Raw genomic sequence first — 26668 nt, forward strand, 5'->3', positions numbered from 1 at the left:
GGTAATGAAAATTACAGTTGGCTGACCATTACAGAACAGAATGGTAGGGATTTAGAGGAAGGCTTCCACAGAAAAATGGGGCTGAAACTCTTGCCCCACCATGGTGCCTAGGAACTAGCCCACTCTGAAAGCTTCCTGTGAGCTTCCCAGATCACAGCCCTCACTCTCTCTGGGAAACAAACTGATCTTGCCTCCTGGGCTTAGCACACTTGTGTGAATCCCTGTATAATTTCATAGCACACGTTTTCCATTTATTTTTTCCGGCTTTAAAACAAATTGTGGCATCACATCTAACTTACATTCAAGATGGCGTCTCTGCCCATCATACTCTGTGGCGTAGGTTTCCAGTACCCATTCTCACTAGCTATATCGCATTTTAACCATCCCATTACAGACAGACTTCTTGCTTTCTTCAGTTCCTGTCCTTTGTAAATTAACATTTGGGGCAAAGGGATGTAGGTACAGTGGCTAACTTGCTTAGCATGACATGTGTCAGGATCTGGATTCCATCCTCCCGTATCACACACAAAATATGCTCTTATGAAATTTCTTCAACTTGTCTATTAATATTCAACTGCACCTTATCTAGGTAATGTCCCTAAATATGCAACAGCAGGGCCATATTTATAAAAATATTCAAATATATTTTATATCAAATTCATATCCATATTGATTTTCAATGTTTAATACGAGTAAATAAAACTCATGTTGACCAAAACTGTGAACACAAACTATCAGAAATAACACATAAATGTTCATCATAAACTATATAAAATTTCAGAAATAATCAGCACACATAAATTAATAAATTGGGAAGTATAAGACACAAAATGAATAAAATATGAATAACATTTGCAGTATTAGAGTTTTGTTGCTTCAAGTAGAACAAATGAAAATACATAAAATGTCAAACAAACACAAAAACGTCTATGGGAAATTAAATCCACAAATATCTTTAAAATGAACAACCCCTGCTCAAAGTTAATTCAAATAAGAAGTAGATAGGTTCTCTTCTCTGGGGTTGTAAAGTCAGTTTATATCCCACACACCGTTGGTAAAGGAAATGATAGTACAGTCACCTGATTTGTTTCTAATAATATTAAAACACGGGGTCTAGGAAGATGGCTGGGTGGCCAAGAATGCCTGACCGCCCTGGCAAAGAACTGGAGTTTGGTTCCCAGCACCCACACTGGGTGGCTTATAGATCCCTTGAACTCCATCTCCGGAGGACCTAACATGCCCTCTCTGGACAACACACTCACCGTACGTACACACTTTTAAAATTTAAAGAACCAGTGTTTAATAATACCCTGTGTTAAACTAAGCAGCACATTAAGTACTCCACTGTATTACTACATCTAACCCGTACTCCACAGCCTTGAGTTAGTTGCAGAATTCAAATATTTCCATTTTACTAAGGCACAGACAAGTCAAGCGACTTTCTCATCATACTTAAAGTCCATCTGGGATTAGCATCCACTCTGGCTAGAGTCTATGTGTGCACACCCATGTGTCTGCATATGTGTCTGTTACACATAAATCTCTTCTTTGTATACTCTTTTCAACATTACATAGGCTCTCATTAAACTCTTTATAAGTTTCCATTTCTTTTCTGTCCTCCTCTTCCTATGCTTGAGCTTGTCCTCCAGTGCCCTTTAAATTTTAAAACCAGTCCTTTTAATCTACCTGAGGCTCATCTTATGATTGTTTATTTATGCATGCCATGATTAATTTAAAAAATTTTCGGGATGTGCAAATTACAAGATGGCAATATATTTGCATGTTTAAAAAGTAGAACATTTTAAATATTCAAATTAGGTTAATAGGAGAGGTATATCAGCAGGTATGCTCCCTGTAGAATACCACCATGGTGCCTTTAATGCTGTCCTGAAACTCCAGCTCCTCTCATTGGCCAAAGCAAAACTGAAGATTTCATTATATTTGATTTTTTCCCCATGATTTAAAGTAATCTGCATTTCTTGTGAAAAGAAAGCTTAAATTAATTTTAAAGGCTGAGGGTGTGACTCAGTAGATAAGAGTATTTACAAGGGTTTCAATTTTCCCAGCACCACATCAGTTGGGCATGATGGTGTATGCCTGAAATCCCAACATACAGAAGATGGAGGCCGGAAGAACAGAGCTCAAGGGTATTGTTGGTGACATAGAGATCAGAGCCAGCCTGAGCTACATAAGACCTTAGCCCCAACCCTCATATTGAGTCAACTGATACATTTTATGTGACAACAATATTCCAAGCAATAAAACATTAAATTTCATTGATCAGAGTTGGATTATTTGGAGGTACACATGTTGACCTGATTTATATTGTTTTAGGTTCTCCTCTCCCCCCTGTGTGTGTGTGTGTGTGTGTGTGTGTGTGTGTGTGTGTGTGTGTGTGTGTGTGTATGGTGCCCATAAAGGCCAGAAGAGGGCATTAGACACACCAGACTCACAGAAAGTTGTTAACTGCCAGATGCCAAGCTTCCAGGCTCTAAAAGAGTAGGAAATCCTCTTACCTATCAAGCCATCTCTCACATCACAACATTAATCTCTTCTAAGGACCAAGTATATGGTAGAGATTGAAGAACATGTCTTAAGGTTGACTGTTTAAAGTAATCCTAAATTTAAATGTATTCTATTTGCCTGCCTTAGCTTTTTTATTGTGAAGGTGATCACATCAGACATTTACTTGATACCCGGTATGGTTCAAAAACTATGAGAGTTATTCCACAGAGAAAAATGGTACAGAAAGCATGCATAAATTAAGCAATAAAAGAAATATCTCAGCATTTTCACAATCAGCTGAATTAAAAAAGAAATCAGAGAAGCCCAAAGAAGGAAGAGAGTTCTGCACTGCGTGTTTTCTGTAGAAGGAAGGATTGGAACAACCTCAGCATTGGTTGACAGCTCATATGTACGTAGAGCTCAAACTGAAGGATTTGAATGGATTAACTCAACTTGAGCACTATGGCAAAACAAACACTGGACAAGCACCCCCAGCAACAGGACCGAGTCCTTCAGATACGTGATTTGAAGATAAACTTTTTACATTTTCAAAAACTCAATTTCTTCTCATAGATATAATAATAATAATAATAATAATAATAATAATAATAATGATGATGATGATGATGATGATGATGATAAGCATAATCACCCAGAATTTGTTTTTAAAACAGAATTTAATAAAATTAATTGAAACTGCATGATAAATCATAATGAAAATTACAATAGAAGTTACAATTTTATATTTTATTTTAAAACACTGAATATGTGATGTTGGTGTCTCCTCTTGTCTCCAAAATTCAGACCCAGAATTTTCTTTACTCATTTATTCTGTATGTACATGTTTATATACAGGATGAGTGCATGCTTGTGTGTGTGTGTGTGTGTTTAAATTGTGTGTGTGTGTGTGTGTGTGTGTGTGTGTGTGTGTGTATTCACAAAGGTCAGAGGTCAACCTTAACTATGGTTCCTCGGAATGACTAGATCTCTGGGTCTCAAACTCAAGTCACCAAGCTTGCAAACCAAGCATTTCATTGATGAATTGTCATCACTGGATGTCATTCTCAATCACTCTCCACCATGCTTTCTTGAGGCACGGTCTTACACTGAACCTGTAGTTCACCAATCTGACTGGCTGGTCAGCAAGCATCAGGGATCCTATCCTCATCCCCCAACCCTGGAATTATACATAGTGGCTCCTTTACATGTCCCCCAACCCTGGAATTATACATAGTGGCTCTTTTACATGTTTTCAGGGGACAGAACTTGGATTCTAATACTTGCCCAGAATGCATTTAATCAACTGAGCTATCTCCAGTCCTTTACCCATCTTTTTTCTGCATGATGCATGATAGCTTCCATGGATGATCAGTTTCTACATCTGTCATCATTTTTTGGACCTGTGCCCCCACATTCACACCCTTTGGATCTTTACAACTTCATCAATGTAGCCTCACACAACATGAAACTCGCTCTAGTGATTGGGGTGCAAGGATATGCTTGAACATCTCTGTTACCACCACACAATGATTCCTGGGAAAACTGGAGATGACCCCAAATCATCCCACCATCTCATCATAACATAATGGTGTGGAGATGTTATATACTGAGTGTAGACATCAGGAACCTGGCAAGTAGCTGTGGTTTCAGTCATTTTACCTTAGGTCAGTCTGAAACCTTTTGTTTCTTGGCAATAAATAATTACACAGCTGCTGATTAGCAGGAAAGAAGTCTGAAGGATACCCAGCCCTTTTAAGTTTCAGAATTCATATTAAGGATAGAAACAACAAGAACAGTGTTGATAGAGTTGCTAGAGTGGACCACCAGAGCTGAGAAGACACTGGTTGGTGGTGGTGGTGGTGATGGTGGTTGGTTGGTTGGTTGGTTGATTGATTGGTTGGTTGGTTGGTTGGTTGGTTGGTTGGTTGGTTGGTTGGTTGGTTAGTTGGTTACTTGGTTGGTTGGTTGGTTGGTTGGTTGGTTGGCTGGTTGGGGTTTTTTTTGTTATTTGTTTTGTTTTGTTTTTTCTTGTCTTAGCTATAACCTTCAGGCTAACTGCCAAGTCATGTTCAGCTGGGCTCCAGCTATCCGGCAGAACAAGCAGGACACACAGAGTCAAGAGAGGAAAATACTTTGAAGTTGGCCTGGCAACAAACCTTGTCAGACTCTGAGTATTACCTCAATCTTTCCCTCGATCTTGATAAAAGTAAATACCACACCCACAGTTAATGCTTTGCATCCGTGGAAAGGCAGCTAACTGGGAACCAAATTTCATGGGAAACTGATAGACTGAAATTGTTTTATCTCTCAATATTTTTCCAGCTGTCAGGATGGATCTATTTTCTAAATAGTCTTTTGGAAAGAAGAAATACGAAGAACAAAAAGGGAAATAAATTGTACTTTAGGAAGAACTTCCCAGTTCACGCCTGTGAGATAGCATTCTATGAACACTTCATGTGGTCTGAATATATTTATGCACAAGATGGTTGTTTGGTTTTTCAAACAAAGTACACAGTGATTAACAATGTAAAACTTGCTGGAGAACAGCAGGGTCCTGCTGCGTCCTAATCTTTGTTGTTTTTGTTTGCTTGTTGATTGGTTGTTTGGTTGGTTGGATGGTCTGTTGGTTGGTTGGTCCGTTGGTTTAGTTTGGTTTGTTTTCTTTCCTAGATCCTCTTCTGGGTCCTCTTGCTTCTTAACTAATCCAACCATTGTTTCTTTTGAGTTTGTGTAAATCCCTGTTATAATAATAAAAATTTATCTCTGTCTATGGAAGGATATCGCCTCTTGTTAATTTCATCTTTCTACCTAAAAATTCCCTTTGAAAATTCTTTAATTCTAAAAAAAAATATATTAAATCTATTTTGGAGCACCAGGTCTGATATGCTCAAGAACACTTCTTGAGTCAATGCCATACCTAAAAAACAGAAGTAATTTAAGAGGACCAATTGTAATTTGTACATTTAGTATGATGAATTCTTTGTTATATATAATTTTAAAAATAAAATACAAATAAAAGACTAACTTTAATTAATATATACTGTTAGTAAAATATTAATTTTTTCAAAAAATAATATTTAAATTTTATGCACCTAAACTTATGTGCATCTTCAAAAATAAAATAAAATTTAAATATTGCATGCTTATTGAATTATGCATGATATAATGCAATAATACTCACAAATGAAAGTGTAGATATACAAATTGGGAAGTAAAAATAACAATTCGCATCCTAATGTAACTTTGCACTTAGAGAGAACACTGTAGGGATTTGATTTTATGCACACATTATTACAGAAACACTGATGTACTAAAATATACAAACACTGACATATGAAATATAAAATGTTACTTTACAAGGTCATAAGTGATAGTTACTTCTAACTACTCATATTTAGAATATGGTAACCAACTTCCTGATACTGGTATCAACTACACAAAAGGTTACCTCATAAAACATCTGCTAACACTAACAAGTGGAAACACTTGAAGTCTTTTGAGGTAATAATAGATTCACAGAAAGTGACAAAGTAACAGAGGTTCTCTGGAAGTTTTCTACTTTATAAATAGTTGACTCTTAAATGACTATGGTTCAAAACAGGAATTATACATCAACACTGATGTGTGTACAAATCTGTGTGACTTTATGATGTGTGCATCATTGTGGTATCACAGTCAAGACCCATAACTGTGCCATCACCACTGCACTCCCCATGTGCTCCCCTTTATTACACACACCCCTCCTCCCCTTATCTCTAACACTAATGACCCTCATTCCTTTTGTCTCTGGGATTCTGTCATTTTGAGAATGTTACATAATGAAATTGCAGCATGTGACATTTTGAAATTTATCAATGTCACGGGCACCAAGAGCTCACCAGCTCTTCATGGGAGCACATCCCATGCTGCAAACGGACCGTGGTTTTGTGAACCTCACCTACCGGTGAGTTTCTTGTATTGTTTCAGGTTAGTGATGCCATTGCTAAAGTGGAGTGAACAAGTATATACAGATCTGAGGACCCACACAAGTCATCATTTTTTTACATATGTGCCCAGAAGTATAACTGTGCTTTTCATATGCCATCTGCATAGTTGTCTTTTGTAGACAATTATTGATTGCCTTCATGTTTGAGCATATGTGTGTGTGTGTGTGTGTATGCGTGTGCATGTGTGTGTGTGATATAATATATATGATATATATGAATATAGATATATAGACATATAGATGTATATATAGATAGATATAAAGATAGATAGATAGATAGATAGATAATATATCATATCCAACCCCAGAATCCATGTTATAAACTTATGTATGGCCTCCAAAGGTTATTATGTTTATTTATCTTTTTGTATGTCTATCTGTGTGTGTGTCTATCTACCTATCTAAATGTAAAAATATCTATCATCTATCCATCAACCAATCGATTGATCTACCTATCTATCTTCCTTGCCTCCACCCCCTCCCCCATTAGCTGCAGATTCATGTCACCAGGGTTAGCTCAGCTTCTTATGTAGGCTCCACTTCACCCCCTCAGCCACCTTCCCAGCCCTTGGATGTAAACTTGGAGAAAACCATTTTATTGCAGTGTAAAAAGCATATAAGGTGGAGAAGGGGTGGAACATGAGGTAGAAAGCTATTATGAATGATGTTTCCTACACAAGGTTAGAAGTAGTACTCTTCATTCATGAGCCCCTATATCTGCAGCCATATACACATGAGACATGTTTAGAAAGGCCACAGAGAGCCTAACCAATAGGCATTATCTGAAGTATCAGACACAGTTCCTCCCTATCCTAATGTAAGGGTTTGCATAGGATTTAGAAAAACGATCCCATCACAGGAAGAACATTGAACCTACTTTACTCTGTTACAAAGTATTTAGTCCTCTATTGTGTGCACTTATAAGCATTTGGCTGCAACAGTCTTTCTTGACACCAGCTGGCAACCAACACCAGAGCAGAGGTCAAAGTCTGGGATTAAGTTTTACTTGTATTTTTGTGGATGTATGTTTATCTGAAGGTGTGTCCCTGTATACAAGTGCCCATATAAGCCAGAAGGGTGTAGGAGCCACTGAATCTTGAATTAGAGGTGGTTGCGAGGCTCCTGGTGTGGGTGCTAGGAGTTGAACTCTAGTCTTGTGGAAGAACAGAAGACACCCTTAAGCACTCAATCATCTCTCTAGCCTCAATGGCCCATTTTTTGAGACAGTTTCATCAATTCAGCTACAAAGACAACCTATTTTATTTTATGTATTCTTGTTCTCATGTGTCCACGGATGTGGTGTGTGTGTGTGTGTGTGTGTGTGTGTGTGTGTGTGTGTGTTGTGTGTTGTGTAAGCCAAAATACTAGCTGATAGATGAGCCCCAGAATTTAACTTTCTCTACCCCCCAACCTAAAGCAGACATTAAAAGCATGTATCATCAAACTTGACCTTTTTACATAGATTCTGGAAATTTCTCAGGCTCTCTTGCTTGTATAACAAGATTCTCACTGACAGAGTGATCTCCTCAGTCTTCAGTCTCTGGTACTTTAGATCCTCCTGTAAGTCAGTCAGAAGAGGATTTGATGTTACCCGTAAACATGTTTCCCCACTAGAAACGTGTATACTTGCTGATATCCTTATATCAGAAGAAAAAAAAATGGTACATTTTATTTTAAAAAAATGGAGGAAGATCCCAACTGACCTCTGACCTCCATTGGCAAATGGCTCCATTGCCCACCTTCCCCCAGCCCACATGCACCCATACATGTTATACTCTGCAATAGAGAGCATGCATTGCCAGAAAGAATAAAGAAGGAGCCCAGAGGTTGTGTGTGTAGATGGGAAAGGAGGTCTTTCAGGCATTGTATAAAGTTAGGGTCCTGGTGGATTGGAGTTTTGCTTTGTTTGTTGGTTTGATTTCCACTTCACTCCTGGGATATCACTAATGATCTTCCATACACTGACGGTCTCTAGCAAAAGCGTGTGTTGGCAATATGTCTCCCGTAAAGAGAGCTTAGGGGAAAACGGCAGCGTCAAGCGAGGGTCTCTGCAGTCTGCAATCTCACCTGCAGAAAAAGCTTTTTGTTAATTTTTAGACTCAAAATCAAGGTCATTGACATTAAGGTCACCCCATCCGCAGGTGCTGCTTGCAGTTTTGAAGACAAAGGCAGGCGAGGGAGGGCACATGGGGCTGACACACTGAAACTATTGCTTTCCACAGTTCTGCTGGTAGCAGGATTTTGTTAGTATCATCTTTGAGGTGATGCTCTCTGATAGCTCCGGAAAGAATTCTCAGCAGTCCTGTCCCCCAACTTTTCTACCTACTCTTTTCAAGCGTTCTATAGCCTCAAGTCACCGAAAACACTAAAATTTATAAGACAGATCCCAGTTTTATGCAGTGATTTCTAAGATGGTTTGAACATAAGTCCATTCTCTGGTTCATATTTGCTACAAGTTATTGATATTCACTCATATATGAGTATAAAACTCGACTAAAACAGCAAACATAGCTCATTTTAAAAAATAAGACAAAAATACTCATAGAAATTTTATTAGTTTTCATCTTGTATAGTGAGTGTGTGCACGGTGTGTGCGTGTGTGTGTGTGTGTGTGTGTGTGTGTGTGTGTGTGTGCTCACATGCTATGGAGCACATGTGGAGGTCAGAAGTCAACTTCAGAGTTCAGTCCCCACCTTCAAAATAGATCGTGACCAGCTATCTGGTTGACCAATGAGTATGGTAGGTCAGATGGCCTGGGAAACTCTGAAGATTCTCCTATCTGCTCGCCCATCTTGCAGTGTTGGAATGCTGGGTCTGCAGTCAAATCCTATCACTTTCAGCTTTTAAAAAAAAAAAAAAATTTTTTTTGAGTACACTGTAGCTGTCCTCAAACAAACCAGAAGAGGGCATTGGATCGCATTACGGAGGGTTGGAGCCACCATGTGGCTGCTGGGATTTGAACTCAGGACCCTTGAAAGAGCATTCAGTGATCTTAACCACTGAGCCATCTCTCCAGCCCCCAAATATTTTTTTCTGGACACCAAAATCCAAATCCCAACACATCCAAGCCCCCACCTGGACACATGCATAATGAATGCTCTACCCACTTGCAATTTCTTCTACTCCCCCAGGTTTTTTTTTTAAAGATTTATTTATTTATTATATATATAAGCACACTGTAGCTGTCTTCCCACACACTAGAAGAGGGCATCAGATCCCACTACAGACGGTTGCGAGCCACCATGTGGTTGTTGGGATTTGAACTCAGGACCTCTGGAAGAGCAGTCAGTGCTCTTAACCACTGAACCATCTCTCCAGCCCCTCCCCCAGGTTTTTACGTACTACAGACTCCCACAGGACCTCAGAGCTGGAGGCTTGGGAGGCCGGAGAACAGAATCTTCCCTCTACAATCTACCCTGTGGAACACGTTGGCACAAAGCTGGGCAGCTAGACTGTAAGTTTCTTGGAGTGAAGAGGCTTCGTTTTTGCTTTTCTTCTCGGCGTCTGTGCCTTATGCAGGCTGTTTCCGTGGGAGACTTTGGTGCGTAGTCCCGCGTCCCACCAAGTGACGTGTGGACGGTCTCAGCTGAGCATCCTAGACCAGCCTGGTGCACTTCGTTGCTTTAGGCCCCATGATTGATGGAACAATGTTACTTTCTGAACTCTGTGGAGACAGGCTGCTTTTCCACCGTCACAACTCACTTTACCAGGAAAAGTTTCCAGTGCAGCTCCCTTTAGATCTGCGTTACCTTCAAAATGCGGGAAACTGCATTTCAGAAAGCTCCATTTGTCAGTCTAGTAGCTCGAGATGGCTGTTAAATCTGCCATATTCTTTTATTTCTTGTTCTTTCAATGAGTAAGGAAGGGGTTGCATAGTCAAGACACTCCAAATTAACCATAATTCATAAGGTTTCTCTTCACCAGGAAAGACTTCTGGATTATTTTTAGCCATATAAATAATTTCTCTTTTTATTCAGGCAGGCATTTATTTTAGTCACCTGTGACAGGCTGTGAGAAATAGACTCCACCAGCCAATAAAAACACACTGCTTTGTCCAGTCTTATAGGTAACGAAGTTACTGTTTGGATTTATATTTTAAGCCCACACCTAGCTTGTCACAGTTGTACATTAGGCAACTACTGGCCCATGGATAGGCACATTTTAATCAACTCCTCTGGGTCAAGCCTGGGCTACTTTTCAATTACTTACTAGCCTTTAAACACAAATATCTCTAAAGTCTTGCTATAACAGAAGGGACACACTCCTGTGAGAGGCAGAAAATGCCTGTGAAGGGTCAGACCTCTCATGTCACTTTCTCCTTTTCAATTGTGTCATTTGCCACAGGGGAGTTCTTCTAGGTGCTCTTTCTCAGCAGCAGATGTCCTTCCAGCCATGACCATGCAGGAGAACCAAAGAAGCAGAAGGCTATAGCCTGTCTGAGGTAAAAAACTGAAGCCGGCACTGTGACTGTGCATGGCTGGCTGTGTGCACATGTGTGGCAGTGCATATGCATATTTGTGTTTGTATATATAAGTATACATGTGTGTTTGAATATTTGAGTGTGTATATGTATGTGTGAGTGCATTTTGTATGAGTTTGTGAGTGTGTCCGTGTGTGGGTATGCATGTGTATACATTAGATGTACATGTTTATAAGTGGATACATACTTGTGAACGTGTGCATATCTGCGAGTCCATGTACTGCATGTATGTATTTGTGAATGTGTACATGATTGGGTGTGCATGTGTGCATGCATTCTGTGTGTTTTGACTATGTATGAGTGGGTATACCTATGTGCATGTACATGCGCTTGTGTTTGTCTGTGAGTGTATACATATTTTAGTGTGCATACATGTGAAGAGCCATCAGTGTTAGAGCCTTTGCCAATGTCTCTCCACTTTACTCCTTGAGACAGAGCCTCTCATGGACCCTGGAGCTCACCAAGTAACTAGATTGGCTGCTTAGCAGGACTGTCTCTGCCTCCCAACCCCTGAGATCACAGGCACACCCAGACTTTTATGTGGGTGCTGAGACTAGAACTCAGGTCCTCATGCTAATACAGAAAGCTCTCTACCAACTAAGCCATTCCTCAGACCCGTGCACCCTCCATCCGTACAGCCTGTCCATCTGCTTCATCCTTGTGGGAGAGTAAGGACCGGAAAGGATTTGCTCTGTAGGATCGGTTGACAGAAGGAACCTCTCTCCTGGACCTCTTTCATTCTCCCACAGTGTATTTTCCTCCTAGCCAAAAATAAATAAATAAATGTAAATAAATTTAAGAAATGTATCTTTTCATCATCATAAGATTCATTTCTCCCCCTTAAACTTCTTAGAAGATTTCGGGAGTCGTCGCCCCCTTCGGCCACCATCACATAGTAAGTGAGGGCTGCTCTGTGACGCATGCCAGGGTGTAGCCATTGGCTGGATCCGTAAGCAAAACATCCTTCCCTGGAGATGTGTACGACCTGTAATCCAGAGAGGAAAAGGACACGCTTGCAGCTCATTGAATTTTTTAACACTATCAGTGTTCTTTTCCACATTTTATAAGCCAGAAATCACTCCAAGAGAACGTAGAAAATCCAAGCGACTCTGTAATCCGCAGGAGACTAAAGCTTTGGTGTGACGTCATCAGGGCCGTGAGGTGCAGGCTCTGTTGCTTCCCCAAGGCTTGTGTCATGAAAAGCCACAGATTCTTCAGCTCAGCACCACAGAGATTCCCAAGTGCCTGCTTCTGGAGACTGGCAGTGGGAGACCCAGGTATTAGCAGGTTTTGTTTTGTTTTCCCTGAGGCCACTCCTCTTGGCTACCAATGTCTCCATAGCCATCAATGTCTTCGTAGCTGTCCCTTGTGAAACTCTTCCTCTGCTCAAGTGTGCTCCTGTATTCTCATAGTGCATTAAGGCTCAACCCTGACACTCTCATCCTTACCTGAACACCCCTTTAAAGGTTTCTAGACCCAAATATAATCACACCCAATGGCTCGAAGAATTAGGGTTTCCATGGGTTAAGATTGGTGTGTGGGGGGGTCTGGGGGATGCAGAACATAACTGATCTGGCAAAGTCAATCTATAAATGTTCGTTATTTTTCTATATGCTAGTAATCAGCGAATGCCATTCCAAATTAAAACAATTTTATTTTTGCTCATATTAAAATGGAATGCTTAGGTTAAGTGTAACAAAGGAAGTGTCAGTTCCACTTAAGAACTCTAAAATTCAAATCGACACCAACAGCAACACATGCAGTAAAGAAAATGCTTGAGATCTTTAAACATCAAGGAGCTGCTAATCAAACCAAAGTAAAATAACCTCTTACTTCAGCTACAAACAAACTCTAGTAAGAATGTGAGATAGGGGACTTTTATATACTGTTAATGGGAGTATAGAATTATAAATGTTGTGGAGAACAAAATGGAAGTTTCTAAAAACAGAAGAAAGAAAAAGCCAAAGACAGGGCTGTATGACATTCAGATACTACACATCTGGGCACATAACCAAAAGACTTAGAGTTGGAGAGTCCTGTGTCAACGCAGTTCACCATGGATAAGTTATGTAATAACACAGTTCACCATGGATAAGGTATATAATCGGTCCACGTGGCCATCAATGTGTAAATGATCACACACGATGAGAGAGCCATGATGCGGAGTGCTGCTACTCATCCACAGAGGAAAATAGAACTATTAACTGACACAAAGTCGATGAAACTCATTATCATTATATTAAAGCAAAATATATCAGGAACTGACAGACAAACAGGGCCTGCTCCCTCTCTACATAGAAGCTCAGGAGTTGAGCCAAATGTCAAGTAAAGGTTAAGGACTGCGGGTGGGGGCTTGGTAAAGCTAAATTGGATAGGATCCGTGAGTGCTGTATGTGTGTGGAGAAATGCTACCCAAATCCTGTTACTATGTACAGTTCAAATATGTCAATCCAAATGAAAATAAGAAATCAAAACGAGAGGAGCCCGTGATTGGGGTAAGAGACTCAATATTCTCAGGATATCAGTTCACAGTTTGAACTTGACACTTTACTCAATATCAATGTAAAAGGACCCGGGAAGTTGTTGGCTTTTACAATGGTAAGACTTGCCATGGAAAGAGAAAAGCTGCAGACCTGTGACGGTAAGAGAACTTCGCAATACACAGAGAGACGCCAGGGATGTGTGTGCCTGAGCAAATAAATCGCACACAGAAGGAACAATGATCTGATTATCTACAAGCCTAGGAGGCAATCCAGGGCCATCAACTCTGCCCGCACCTTTGTCTCGCACTTCCAACCTCCAGCGTTCTGCGAAGAGAGCTCTTCCTTTGTTTCTTAAGTCACTGCATCTGTGGTCTTCTGGTATGATACCTCTTAGTAAATACAGTAGTAAACATGATATTGAAGGAAAAGGAGACAAAGTGAGAGGATGGCACTCCTTGATTTTAAGGCATATTAACTATCAAGAAGATTTTAAGGCATATTAACTATCAAGATGATATCAAAGAATGAATAGACCACTCAGATCAACTAGCCCCAAGTAGACATGGCTAGGATACCTTACAAGACTTTGAAGAAAGAAGAAAATTTCTCAGGGACACTGTAATATTTTGAAAAGCTGTTCATGGACCTGAAAACCTATATGGCAAAAATGATCATAATAATCTGTACTATATCTACCAACTGAAATAACTCCAAATACAAGAGCAGAACAACATATTGAAAATTCTAACAGTTATTATGCTTTAGCAAGATTTCTTTTTAAAATATTATTTTGTATTTATGGGAAATATGCATGAGTTTGAGCACAGCACATGTCTGCAGAGGCTAATCTATCAGAGGGCAGCAGATCTCTTGAAATTGGAGTTGCAGACAACTGTAACACACTTGAGGTAGGCGCTGGTAATCAAACCAGGATCCTTTGAAAGAGCAGCAGGCTCTCGTGACGGTTGAGCCATGTCTCCAGGCTCCAGAAATGATTTTTTTTTTAGATGCAGCAACGAAAGCATGATCAATGAAACTTGGGGCCCACTGGCCAGCCTTTCCACACCCTCCCCTTCCCATCTCCCTTCCTGGCCTCCTGTACCCACCCTCTTAGCCTCAAGGTCTACACACACAGCTCTCACTAGATTTCACATGTAAGTGAGATCATGTGACATTTGTCTTTCTGCACCCGGCTTATTCTACTTAGCATAACAACTTCCCGTTCCATCCATGTTGTAATAGGCAACATGATTTTTGTCTGCGGCGGAATAGCATGTGCTGGTGTGTACGTCACACTTCCTGTATTCACTCATTTGCTGATTGACACCAGTTGGTTCCATTTCTGGGCCATTGTTAATAATGATGCTTGTCTCTTTAAGCTCCTGATACCGTGTTGTCTGAACACACAAAAACTAATGAGATGTCCGGGTCTAAAGGAAGCTCTATTTTTCACTCTTTACGGAGCTTCCATGCTGCTTTCCACAATGGCTGTGCTAATTTACTTTGCCACCAACCGAGTACAAGAACTCTCTTCCATCCACATGATCTCTTACCTCTCGTTATCCTTGGGTTTTGTTTTTGCCTTGTTGTTTTGATAACAGCCATCCTCACTGGGATACGATGACATCTCGTTGCATTTTATTTTGAATTTCCTGGTAATTAGTGGAACAGTACTTATTTATATACCTGCGGGCCATTTGCACGTCTCCTCCTGGGAACCATGGATTTATTGTTATCGAGATTTTTAGAACACATTACGAATTCTGGGTATTCTCCTCCTTTCCAAGTGTGGTCCCCTCCTCTTCTCTTTTCAATCTGTTCATTGTAACCTTTGCTATGCAGAAGAGTCTACTGAGCTAGGGTTTCTTTTAAATGCTAGTCATTATTTATTTTTATGTATGTCTGCATGTGCTTGCCTGAGTTCATGTGCACCATATGAAGGTAAATTCTCGAAGAGGCCATAGAAACTACAGATTCTCTAAAGTTAGAGACTTACAGGAGGTTGTGAGCTGCCATTGGTTGCTGGGAACTGAACCCAGGTCCTCTGCAAGGGCAGCCAGTGTTCTTAACCAGTGAGTCATCCCTCCAGCTCTTGCTGGCTTTATGAGACTAGGCAACAGTCTTAGAATAAGTAAGTCGTTCCTGTTTCTACTATCTGTAGATATTATAATATACTGTGTAATTCAAAATGCTAGACGGAAACGTTTTAAACACTTTACTATAAAGAAACAATGATTGCAGAGAGAGGCATGTCTAACCTCATTGAAACATGTAAGTATCTGCGATCTGTGCCATTGTATCCCTCTCTGTAATATTACTCCATAAGTAAATAATTTTCGTATGTATTGATTAAAATAAATTATTCAGAAGGTGAAAAAATAAAATGAACGACATCTACTCTGTGAAAAATTCTAGCCAAATAATAATATAAAAAGCCACAAACTGAAAGAGATGGGTTAGAACACACTATATCCACTAAAGGACACAGAGCAGCAGCAGAAAGCCTAAGTCTAAGCTATGAACTACATAAGGACCGTGACGTTTTGGCTCACTGACTAATAAATGCATCACTCTGCAGAAGCACAATGGAGGCGGGTCACTCTGCGTGTCTGGGGACAGGACATTCAGAAATTCCCTTGGTGCTTTCTACTTTCACTGTCTACTCAATGTTACCGATAACCTAGGAATGCCTCAAAAAACAAAACAGACAGACAGCACGCATAAGCTCACGCAAGCTCAAGATAACAACAACCCGAGCATAGAGAGCGGCACGGAGCCCCACCCCCGAGAGGAGAAGATGGTAGCAATTGACTGCTGTATGCGGAGGAAGCTTTCTTTGTGGGTGTGGCCCCTACTAGGTCAGCCATACTCCAGTGGAATATGTGTATACGGGCAGCTCAAATTGGGCTCCACGATTGCAGTAGAAATGCCATGCATCTGGGAATAGTTGGGGGAGGATGTAAATATGGTCAAATACCTTGCTTAAAAATTCTCAGTGAACTAATAAATAAATGAGAAAGAAAATAAAGACCAATGGCACAGTGGTTTCTAGCTCAGCACTGGGGAGGCTGAGGCAGAAAGATTGTGAGTTCTAGACCAGCCTGAGCTACAAAGTAACACTGTCTCAAAAGTAACCACAATGAAAATAGTTTCCATTTATCTAGTCTCCTATAGCTTTAGAAACATACCAAAATGTAACAATTTTTCCCTTTAAATTAAAATATAGAAATAATGTAATCTGCACATGCACTGTGCTTGTCTACCCATACAGTATCAACCCCAGCAGCTAATCTATCCTCTTCTTGTGTCATATTTTTAAAAAACCTGTTGTTAATGGCAGATACCAAGACACCATGGTTGCTTTTTTTTTTAATTGTAGAGAACTTTAATTTCTTGGATAGGCTATGTTTTATTTCATCAACATCCTACAGATTGCATTTCAGCGAGGATTTTTAGTCTACTAAAAGCTGTATTTCATTTTGTTTTTCAGTTTTGCAAGAATGGCCTTAGTCCACCCTTTCAATGACAGCAATTTTGAGTAAAGGATAGACGCATTAAAATCATGTTTAATGTTAATAAATTGCTCCCATATAAATAAGTGGATGTATCATTTATATTCACTTCTGAAAAATAGATGGGTATAAATGCTACCTAAGTGACTTTTCTCCATTGAAGTACAGTGGCAGGAAGGCCTTTCTGTTTAGTAACACTTTGAAGACCTTATTTTCGGTAAATGCTGCACTTAAAAATGTAGTTTTCTTTAGCATTTATCTTACAGGAGCAGGAAATGAATTGCAAGGAGTTATGCAACAAACTTGTCAAATTCAGCTTGATTATTACATATCACCATGTTTTTTCATATACACACAAGACATTGTATATTGTGCTAGAGACTGAGCCCAGTGCTTTCTGCATGGTAGGCAAGCGACCCCCAAACCAGAGAACTCTGAGAGCTGATGAACAACTTCAAAGTGACTGGATATAAAATTAACTCAAATAAATCAGTAGCCTTGCTCTACACAAAGAATAAACAGGCTGAGAAAGAAATTAGGGAAACAACACCTTCACAATGGTCACAAATAATATAAAATATCTTTGTATAACTCTAAGGATGCAAGTGAAAGACCTGTATGACATGAACATCAAGTCTCTGAAGAAAGAATTCAAAGATGTCAGAAGATGGAAAGATCTCCCATGCTCATGGATTGCTAGGATTAACTAATTTTTTTAATTGGATGTTTTTATTTACATTTCAAATGTTATTCCCTCTCCCGGTTTTCCTTCCATAAGCTCCCTTATCTCAACCCCCTACTCCTTCTATAAGAATGTTCCCCCTCGGGGTTGGGGATTTAGCTCAGTGGTAGAGCGCTTGCCTAGCAAGCACAAGGCCCTGGGTTCGGTCCCCAGCTCCAAAAAAAAAAAAGAAAAGAAAAGAAAAAAAGAATGTTCCCCCTCCTCAACCACCCTTCCTTCCTGCCTCTCCCCTCTGACATTCCCCTACTCCGGGGGGTTGTGGGGGTCCAGCCTTGGCAGGACCAAGGGCTTCTCCTCCCATTGTTGGCCAACAAGGCCATCCTTTGCTACACATGCAGCTGGAGGCATGGGTCTGTCCATGTGTAGACTTTGGGTACTGGTTTAGTCCCTGGGAGCTCTGGTTCATTGGTATTGTTGTTCTGATGGGGTTGCAAGTCCCTTCAGCTCCTTCAATCCTTTTTCCAACTCCTCCAACAGGGACACCATTCTCAGTTCAATGGTTTGCTGCTAGCATTCGCCTCTGTATTTGTCATGCTCTGGCTGAGCCCCTCAGGAGACAGCTATATCAGGCTTCTGAGAGCATGCACTTCTTGGCTTCATCAATATCGTCTAGTTTTGGTGGCTGTATATATATGGGCTGGATCCCCATGTGGGGCAGGCCGTGAGTGGCCATTCCTTCAGTCTCTGCTCCAAACTGTGTCTCCATATCTCCTCCTATGAATAATTTTCCCCCTTTGAAGAAGGACTGAAGCATCCACACCTTGGTTGTTCTTCTTCTTGAGCATTCTGTGGTCTGTGAATTGTATCTTGGGTAATTCAAACTTTTGAGCTAATATCTACTTATCAGTGAGTGCATACCATATGTGTGTGTTTGTGAGATTGGGTTACCTCACTCAGGATGATATTTTCTTGTTCCATCTATTCGCTTATAAATTTCATGAAGTCATTACTTTTGATAGCTGAGTAGTACTCCATTGTGTAGATATACCATATTTTCTGTATACATTCCTCTGTTGAAGAGCATCTGGGTTCTTTCCAGCTTTTGCCATGAATATAGTGGAGCATGTGTTTTTGTTTTTGTTGGGGCATCACTTGGGCATATGCCCAGGAGTGGTATAGCTGGTTCCTCAGGTAGTTCTGTGTCCAATTTTCTGAGGAACCTGCAGACTAATTTCCAGAGTGGTTGTGCCGGTTTGCAATCCCACAAACAATGGAAGTGTTCCTCTTTCTCCACATCCTTGCCAGCATCTGTTGTCACCTGAGTTTTTGATCTTAGCCATTCTGACTGGTGTGAGGTGGAATCTCAGGGTCGTTTTGATTTACATTTTCCTGATGACTAAGAATGTTGACCATTTCTTTAGGTACTTCTCAGCTATTCAATTTTCCTTGGTGAGAATTCTTTCTTTAGCTCTGTACCCCATTTTTAATAGGGTTATTTGGCTCTTTGGAGTCTAACTTCTTGAGATCTTTGTATATATTGGATAATAACCCTCTATCAGATGTAGAATTGGTAAAGATCTTTTCCCAATCTGTTGGTTGCCATTTTGTCCTAATGACAGTGTCCTAAGGATTAACTTATTAAAAATGGCCATCTTACAAAAATCAATCTACAGATTCAATGCAATACCCACCAAAATCCCATCTCAATTCTTCATAGAGTTAGAAAGAGCCATTTGCAAATGCATTTAGAATAACAAAAAACCTAGGATAGCAAAAAATATTCTCAACAATAAAAGAATTTCTGGGGGGAATCACCATCCCTGAACTCAAGCTGTATTACAGAGCAACAGGGATAAAAACTGCATGGTAGCATGGTAGTGGTACAGGGACACACAGGTAGATTGATGGAGTAGAATTGAAAACCCAGAAATAAACACACATACCTATACTTGATCTTTGACAAAGAAGGCTAAACCATAAAATGGATAAAAGAAAGCATTTTCAACAAATGGTGCTGGTCTACCTGGAGATCCTCATGTAGAAGGATGCAAATTGATCCATTTTTATCTCCTCCTACAAAGTTCAAGTCCAAGTGGATCAAGAACCTCCACATAAAACCAAATAAGCTGACTCTAATAGAAGAGAAATTAGGAAAGAGCCCAGAACACATCAGCACAGGGGAAATTTCCTAAATAGAGCACAAATGACTCAGACTCTAAGATCAAGAATCGACAAATGGGACCTCATAAAACTGAAAAGCTTCTGTAAGGCAAAGGACATTTTCTCAATAGGACAAAACAGCAACTAACAGATGGGAAAAGATCTTTACCAACCTACATCGAATAGATGGCTAATATCCAAAATATACAAAGAACTCAAGAAGTTAGATTCCAGAAAACCAATTTAACCCAATTTAAAAATGGGGAACAGAGTTAAACAGAGATTTTTTTTTCAGCTGAGAAAACTCAAATGGCCAAGAAGCGCCTAAAAAAAAATGTTCAACATCCTTAGTCATCAGGAAAATGCAAATCAAAACAATTTTGAGGTCCTACCTCATACCAGACAGAATGGGTAAGATTAAAAACTCAGGCGACAGCAAATGCTGGTGAGGATGTGGAAAAGAGGAACACTCCTCCATTGCTGGTGCGATTGCAAGCTTGTACAATCACTTTAGAAATCAATCTGGTAGTTCCTCAGAAAATTGGAAATTGATCTGTATCTGAGGACCCAACTATATCACTACTGGGCATATACCCAAAAGATGCTCCAATATATATCAAGGACACATGCTCCACTATGTTCATAGCAGCCTTATTTATAATAGCCAGAAGCTGGAAACAACTCAGATCTCCCTCAACAGAGGAATGGATACAGAAAATGTGATACATTTACACAATGGAATACTACCCAGCTATTAAAAATGACAACTTCATGCATTTTACAGGCAAATAGATGGAACTAGAAAATATCATCCTGAATGAGGTAACCCAGACTTAAAAGCACATCCGTGGTATGTACTCGCTGATAAGTGGATATTAGCCCAAAAGCTCAGAATTCCCATGATACAACTCAAAGACAATTTGGAGCTTAACAAGAAGAAAGGCCAAAGTGTGGATGCTTCAAGCCCACCTAGAAGGAAACAAAATAATCATGGAGACAAAGGGAAGGAATGGAAAAGTGGGGTAGGACCAGGCATGAAAAGAGACAGGAGAGAAGTCCAAATGGACTGAAGAATAAATAGAAATAAGTAGCAATGAGGGGTTGGGAATGAGGCTGATCACTAGAAAGACCCAGAAGCCAGGAATGACAGAGGCTCCCAGGACCAAGCAGGGATGGCATTGGCTGAAATACCCAATGGTGGCGCGATAGAACCTAAAGATACCTCCTCCTGCAGATAGACATGGACCCCAGTGGAGAGATGGGGCCACCCACCCATCTCAAAATTTTTAACCCAGAATTGTCCCTGTATAAAGGAAATGCAGGGACAAAAATGGAGTAGAGGCTGAAGGAAAGACCATTCAGAGACCACCCCGCTATGCAGTTCATTCCATTGGCAGACACCAAAACCTGATACTGCTGCTGATGCCAAGATACACTTGCAGACAGGAGTCTGGTATGGCTGACCTCCGAGGGGCTACACCAGCATCTGACTAAGACAGATGAAGATACTCACAACCAACCATGGACTAAGCCTGGAGACCCCAAAGGAAGAGCTAGGGGAAGAGTTGAAGGAGCTAAAAGGGATTGCAGGCCCATAAGAAGAACAATAGTATCAACTAACTGGACCCTTCAGAGCTCCCAGAGACTAAACTACAACCAAAGAGTATACATGGGCTGGTTTATGGCTCCCACCACATATGCAGCAGAGGATTGCCTTATCTGGCATTAGTGGAAGCACTTGGTCCTGTGGAGGTTTGATGTCCCAGAGAAGGGGGATAATAGACGGGCTGAGGCAGGAGTGGGTGGGTGGGGAGAGCACCCTTTTAGAGGCAAAGGGGATGGGGAGAGGGTGGCAGGTTCGTGAAGGGGAGACCAGAAAAGGGGGATAACATTTGAGATATAAACAAAATGAATAATAAATAAATAAACAAAAAAGAACTTGATTTTTAAAAATTTATGTGTATCTATGCCTTTCTCTCTGTGTGTAGGCTCACACATATGTCAGAGCCCTCAGAGACCAGGAGTGGCACAGAAGCTCCTTCAGAAGTAGAGTTACAGAGGGCTGTGAGCTAGCCAGTGTGGGTACTGGGACATCGACTCTGGATCTCTACAAGAGAAGCAAGCACTTTCAAATGCTGAGCTACTTCTCCAGACCCTGCTTCAGTTTCCAAACTGTCTCCATTGAGTGAAAGACCAATATGTCACATGTGCTCCGTGTGGATGAATATCCTAAGGACTCCATAGTATCTAGTCATTGTCCAGATAGCCTAAGGACTCCACAGTTATTGTCCAGAGGCATAGCTATTCTGTATATGTGCTCCTCAGAAAAATGCTTTACCAACTTTTCTTCAAAATATCTCATTGGTATTCTAATTTGGATGGTACAAGCTTCATAAATTAATTTAGAAAAATAACAGCTTTATGATATTGAGTCTTTCTAAGAATAAGTTATGACTACTATTCCAAGTTTGCTTTTACAGCCCTCAAAAGGGTTTTAAAGTTTTCTTCACATAAACACTCAGTACTACTACTTCTTGGGGTTTTAATGGTTTTTTTTTTCTTGGCACTGTAAATGGGATAGTTTCTCCATTAAATTTCCTGTTTATAGTTAGGATATAAGAAAACTAATGATTTTGATAAAAGTTTTGCAACAAGAGAATTTTTAAAGCGCTCTCTCTCTCTCTCTCTCTCTCTCTCTCTCTCTCTCTCTCTCTCTCGCTCTCTCATCTCTGGCAGTTTTCCAGACAGTTCTCATGAGTTGCAGTGTCCTGCAATTGTCTCACTCTACAAATAACAAAATGTCGCTCCCTCCGGTCACACGTTTGTAATTCTGTCCTTTTCCTGGTGTAATTGTACCATCCTGGACTGAGTTAATTGGCCTCCTTGGAATTTGCACTGTGGATACCTCTTACAGACAGCACATGAGCGAAGCTTCCGAGGACTTGTCCTGTGCACCTGTGTTCTCTTCTCCTTGCTGCTGGAGTGGGACTGTCATCAGGAATGTCACTGATCCGTGTCCGTTTTCACGAATTCTTGTTCTCATCCTCTTACCAACTTGTGCGTTTCCGAGAGTATTGTGTGAATGCGTGATGTTCCACATGTTTGACTATGCCCAGTGCAGGAATACAGGGTCTACTTCTGCTCAATCTTACAAGGTTACATAAATGGAGGTTTGTGGTAGTTTGGGGGAAAATGGTCTCCATAGATCGGTCCATAGGCAGGAGAAGGAGGTGTGGCCTTGTTAGAGTGGGAGTGGCATTGCCGGAGGAAGTGTGTCTCATTCTGTGCCTGCTGCTTGCAGAGCCAGATGTCGAACCCTCATCTACCTCCCTCCCTGGCACCGTGTCTGCCTGCATGTTACCATGCTTCCCGCCATAATGAACTAAACCTCTGAGCCGTTAGCTTTCCTTTATACGTTCTCCTTTATAAGAGTTGTCATGGTCGTGATGTCTCTTCACAACGATAAAACCCAAAGTAGGACAAGGTTCAAACCCAGTCTCTCTCTTACATCATACTGGCAATATGCCACGCTATGATTATCTGTGTTCCAGCCGGCTGTCTGACACCTTCCCGGGTCCTTCGGGAACACATGGGACTTTCACAACGAGTCAGAGACACAGCTGTTATCCTGCCCTGATTTTTGAAGTCAGGTGATTAATTACCGAAGAATCATGTCTCCATTACCAGATTTCACAATGACGGTTGCATCTTTGGACTCCTAGAGATGCTGCATCTGGCGGGCACTATCCGGAGTGGGCGCAAAAGTAGCAATCAGTCCTGTGCGGGGAGCATCTTCACAAAGCAACTGTCTCTTTCCAAGTGTTGGTACTCTGCGGGATGAGCCGAAAATTGAGCCCCTCGCCATGAATCAGTAAATAGATTCCATATCCTACTTCACAGACTCACACAATTCATCATCAGATGTCCCTCTTGGGGCTGGGCTGCCCCCTCATGCTAGAGCCTGGTCAATGACTTTCAAGTCTAAATTACTTTCTTTAAGAGCGGGCGCCTGCTCAACACAGGTCTTTATAGAAGGGGGAAAAAAACTTGTTTTTACCTGAGGAAACTTAATTCAAAGTTTTGAGCTCATTTCTTCCTTCAAGCCGTTTCTCTTGCAAACCCAATTCTGTCGTGGGATTTATAGAAGCTCAGAACAGAATAGACATTTACAGAGAGAGGACTCAGGGATATGATGGGGATTAGAACTTGGGGAACGGGGAGGGGGTAGATAATAAGCGATACAGAGACTGAGCCCTAAAAACACGGAGCCGCACTTGAAAGTACAGTGAAGGTGGAACAGGGTTAACATCGCTATAAATGAACAGGAATATGGTCAGAATCACATCTATGTTATTAGACACTTCAAAGGTTTCATTTAGCCTCTGTTTCCCCCCTTAACTCTGCTTAACCTCATTAAAGGAAACATTAGCATCCCCTTTCACTCGCTAGCGTGGATGAATAAATAAAAGGAATGATTGCATTTTCAAGGGTGAGGCTGGGGCTAACTAAAGAGCTATGATTACAATCGATCACTCCTAATCAAAGGGCCGTTTAAGTCCTTCGCTGGTATTAGTGTCTTACAATGCCTCTCTAAGGTTCTGCCTGGTGTTCTGTTTGTTCCTCCTTTCATCACCCTGCACCCCACCCCGCCCCAATGCTCAAGCACAACTAAATGACACTGCTTGCATAAGGGGCCTGGCAAAAAGACCCCAGGGCAAAGAAAAGCAGTTGGACAATCTCACCACCACCACGGTGCTTATGAAAGATTAGATGATAGGACAGTCATCATCTAACAAGAAAATCCCTCACCTCAGGCATCACGGCTGGAGGGACTGCTCTGTGGTTAACAGCACCAGCTACCCTTGCAAAGGACCCAGGTTTGGTTTCCAGCACTCACATAGGAGCTCACAACCAATTATTGCCCAGTTCTAGGAATTCTAACACCCTCTCTGGTCTCCATGGGCATCGCATGTATGTGGTGCACAGACATACAAGGCAGCAAAACACATAAAAAATATATTTTAAAAAATGAAGTCTTTGTCCAGACCACCTGAAGGAAGTCTGAGAACATTTCCTTCTCTTAGAGAACACGAAACACAACGTGTAAACAAATGTTATCTGGCGGATACAATCAATAGGATTATTGACATGAAATGAGAGGCTAAATGTGCTATAAATGCCACGGAGTGATTAGGGACTAAGATAAAAGTCCGGCAGGAATCTTCACTGTAGCATCTGTAAGGCTGGGGCATGCATATAAACCAGAGAGCATCAACTACTAAATTATGCATCTTTGCTTATGAATTTATTTTGGAGAAATTTCACTTATTCCCTGACAAGTTCATACAGGTATAGGACATACGCTGATTGCATCCATGCCAAAGCTCCCCACTACCGCAGACACCGTACCATCTTCCACCTTCACATGTAGACATCGCCTCCTTTTGTGTGCATGTTAAACTCACTGCTTCCCTCTAGAGGTGCCTGCAGGAATGTTGGGGGTGTTGGCTTGAGCCTATGCAGGTCCCATGTAGGTGAACCCAGCTGTAATGATTTCATGAATGCAATAGTCATGCAGTGTCCAGAGGACAGTGCTCCCCAACACTCCTCTCCATCCTATGACTCTTCAATGGTTCTGTGCCCTCCTCCTTGGATGTCCCCTGAGACTGGAGGTATGGGGTTGACATGCGAATCTCATTTAGGGCTGCATCCTCAACCATCAGTTATTAGTAACACCCTAGGCAGCTGTGACTCTCTGCACCAAATTCTGTCTACTGCTCAAAGAAGGTCCTTCGGCCACTGCACTGTTAAAAAAACAGCACCAACCCCTGCCCTTGTAATGAAAATAAGTCTTTTCTTTTTAATCACAGGATTCAACTGAGGAAAACAAGACGCGCGATTTCAGCTGATCCACTATTGTCAAGGGCAGAGAAGTTTATGTAGAAAGATTTATTGTGAGACCCTTGTGTCTACACCGACAGATACCAACACAATTATGACCATGTGAGTTATTTACCAGCAGAGGGAATGGTGGTGTAGAGACCTCACTGCACACTCTCAGTTGGGAAAGAAAGTTTCACTGATTCCCAAAGTCTCCTCTGAGATACCTGCCTGCCGCCAAGGATTCCGCCCTTGTGGGGTTGAGTCTCTTGCTACAATAAATACCACTTCCCCACTCTTGTAGGACATTTACAGTGTTTCAAAAACTCTACGACTCTCTCACTATTTCTGCTCTGTGTCCAACAACGCTGTGAAGGTATTTACCCTGAATTGTAATATTACTTTATGAAAAAGGGAGATGAGTCAGCCATGGTAAGTTAAGGAAGCTCAGAATGCTATATGATTTGCCACGCCCTGTCTCCAAGGTTACACACTCAGATCACTGCTGGGTTGGGTTGAGACACAGGTCCAGCTGCCAGCAGGTCGGGCAGGGAGTACTGGGGATGTAGTGTTCATGAACCCACCTGTGGGGTGGGTTTCTCGGTGATTTAGCTGCCTTTGCAACACTCATCATCCTGTAACAAACACAGTAGACTCACTTGTCCACCGAGTTATGCTATGCAGGGTTCATTACTTTTGTTTGTCGTTAGCCCTGTATTAGGGATGACTAGAGATTTGAATACAGCTCTCTGGGAAAAATCACTAGGCACAAGATAGTCCCGCAAATCACACTTCAGTTGGGGAAGGTCAGCTTCCAAGGTGACCCTAATTTCTTTATCTATCTCTTATCATGTCTAGGCCACGCCCCAAGTCTGACAAAACCCTGAACTCCCGCAGGCACCAAACAGAATTCTTGCTGCTCTCCTTCTGTTTTTACTCATTCGTCTTTAACCATTCCCTCCAGTTCTTTTTATCATATTT

The sequence above is a fragment of the Rattus rattus genome, chromosome 8 (genome assembly GCF_011064425.1).
Source record: "Rattus rattus isolate New Zealand chromosome 8, Rrattus_CSIRO_v1, whole genome shotgun sequence".
In the NCBI taxonomy this organism is placed as follows: domain Eukaryota; kingdom Metazoa; phylum Chordata; class Mammalia; order Rodentia; family Muridae; genus Rattus; species Rattus rattus.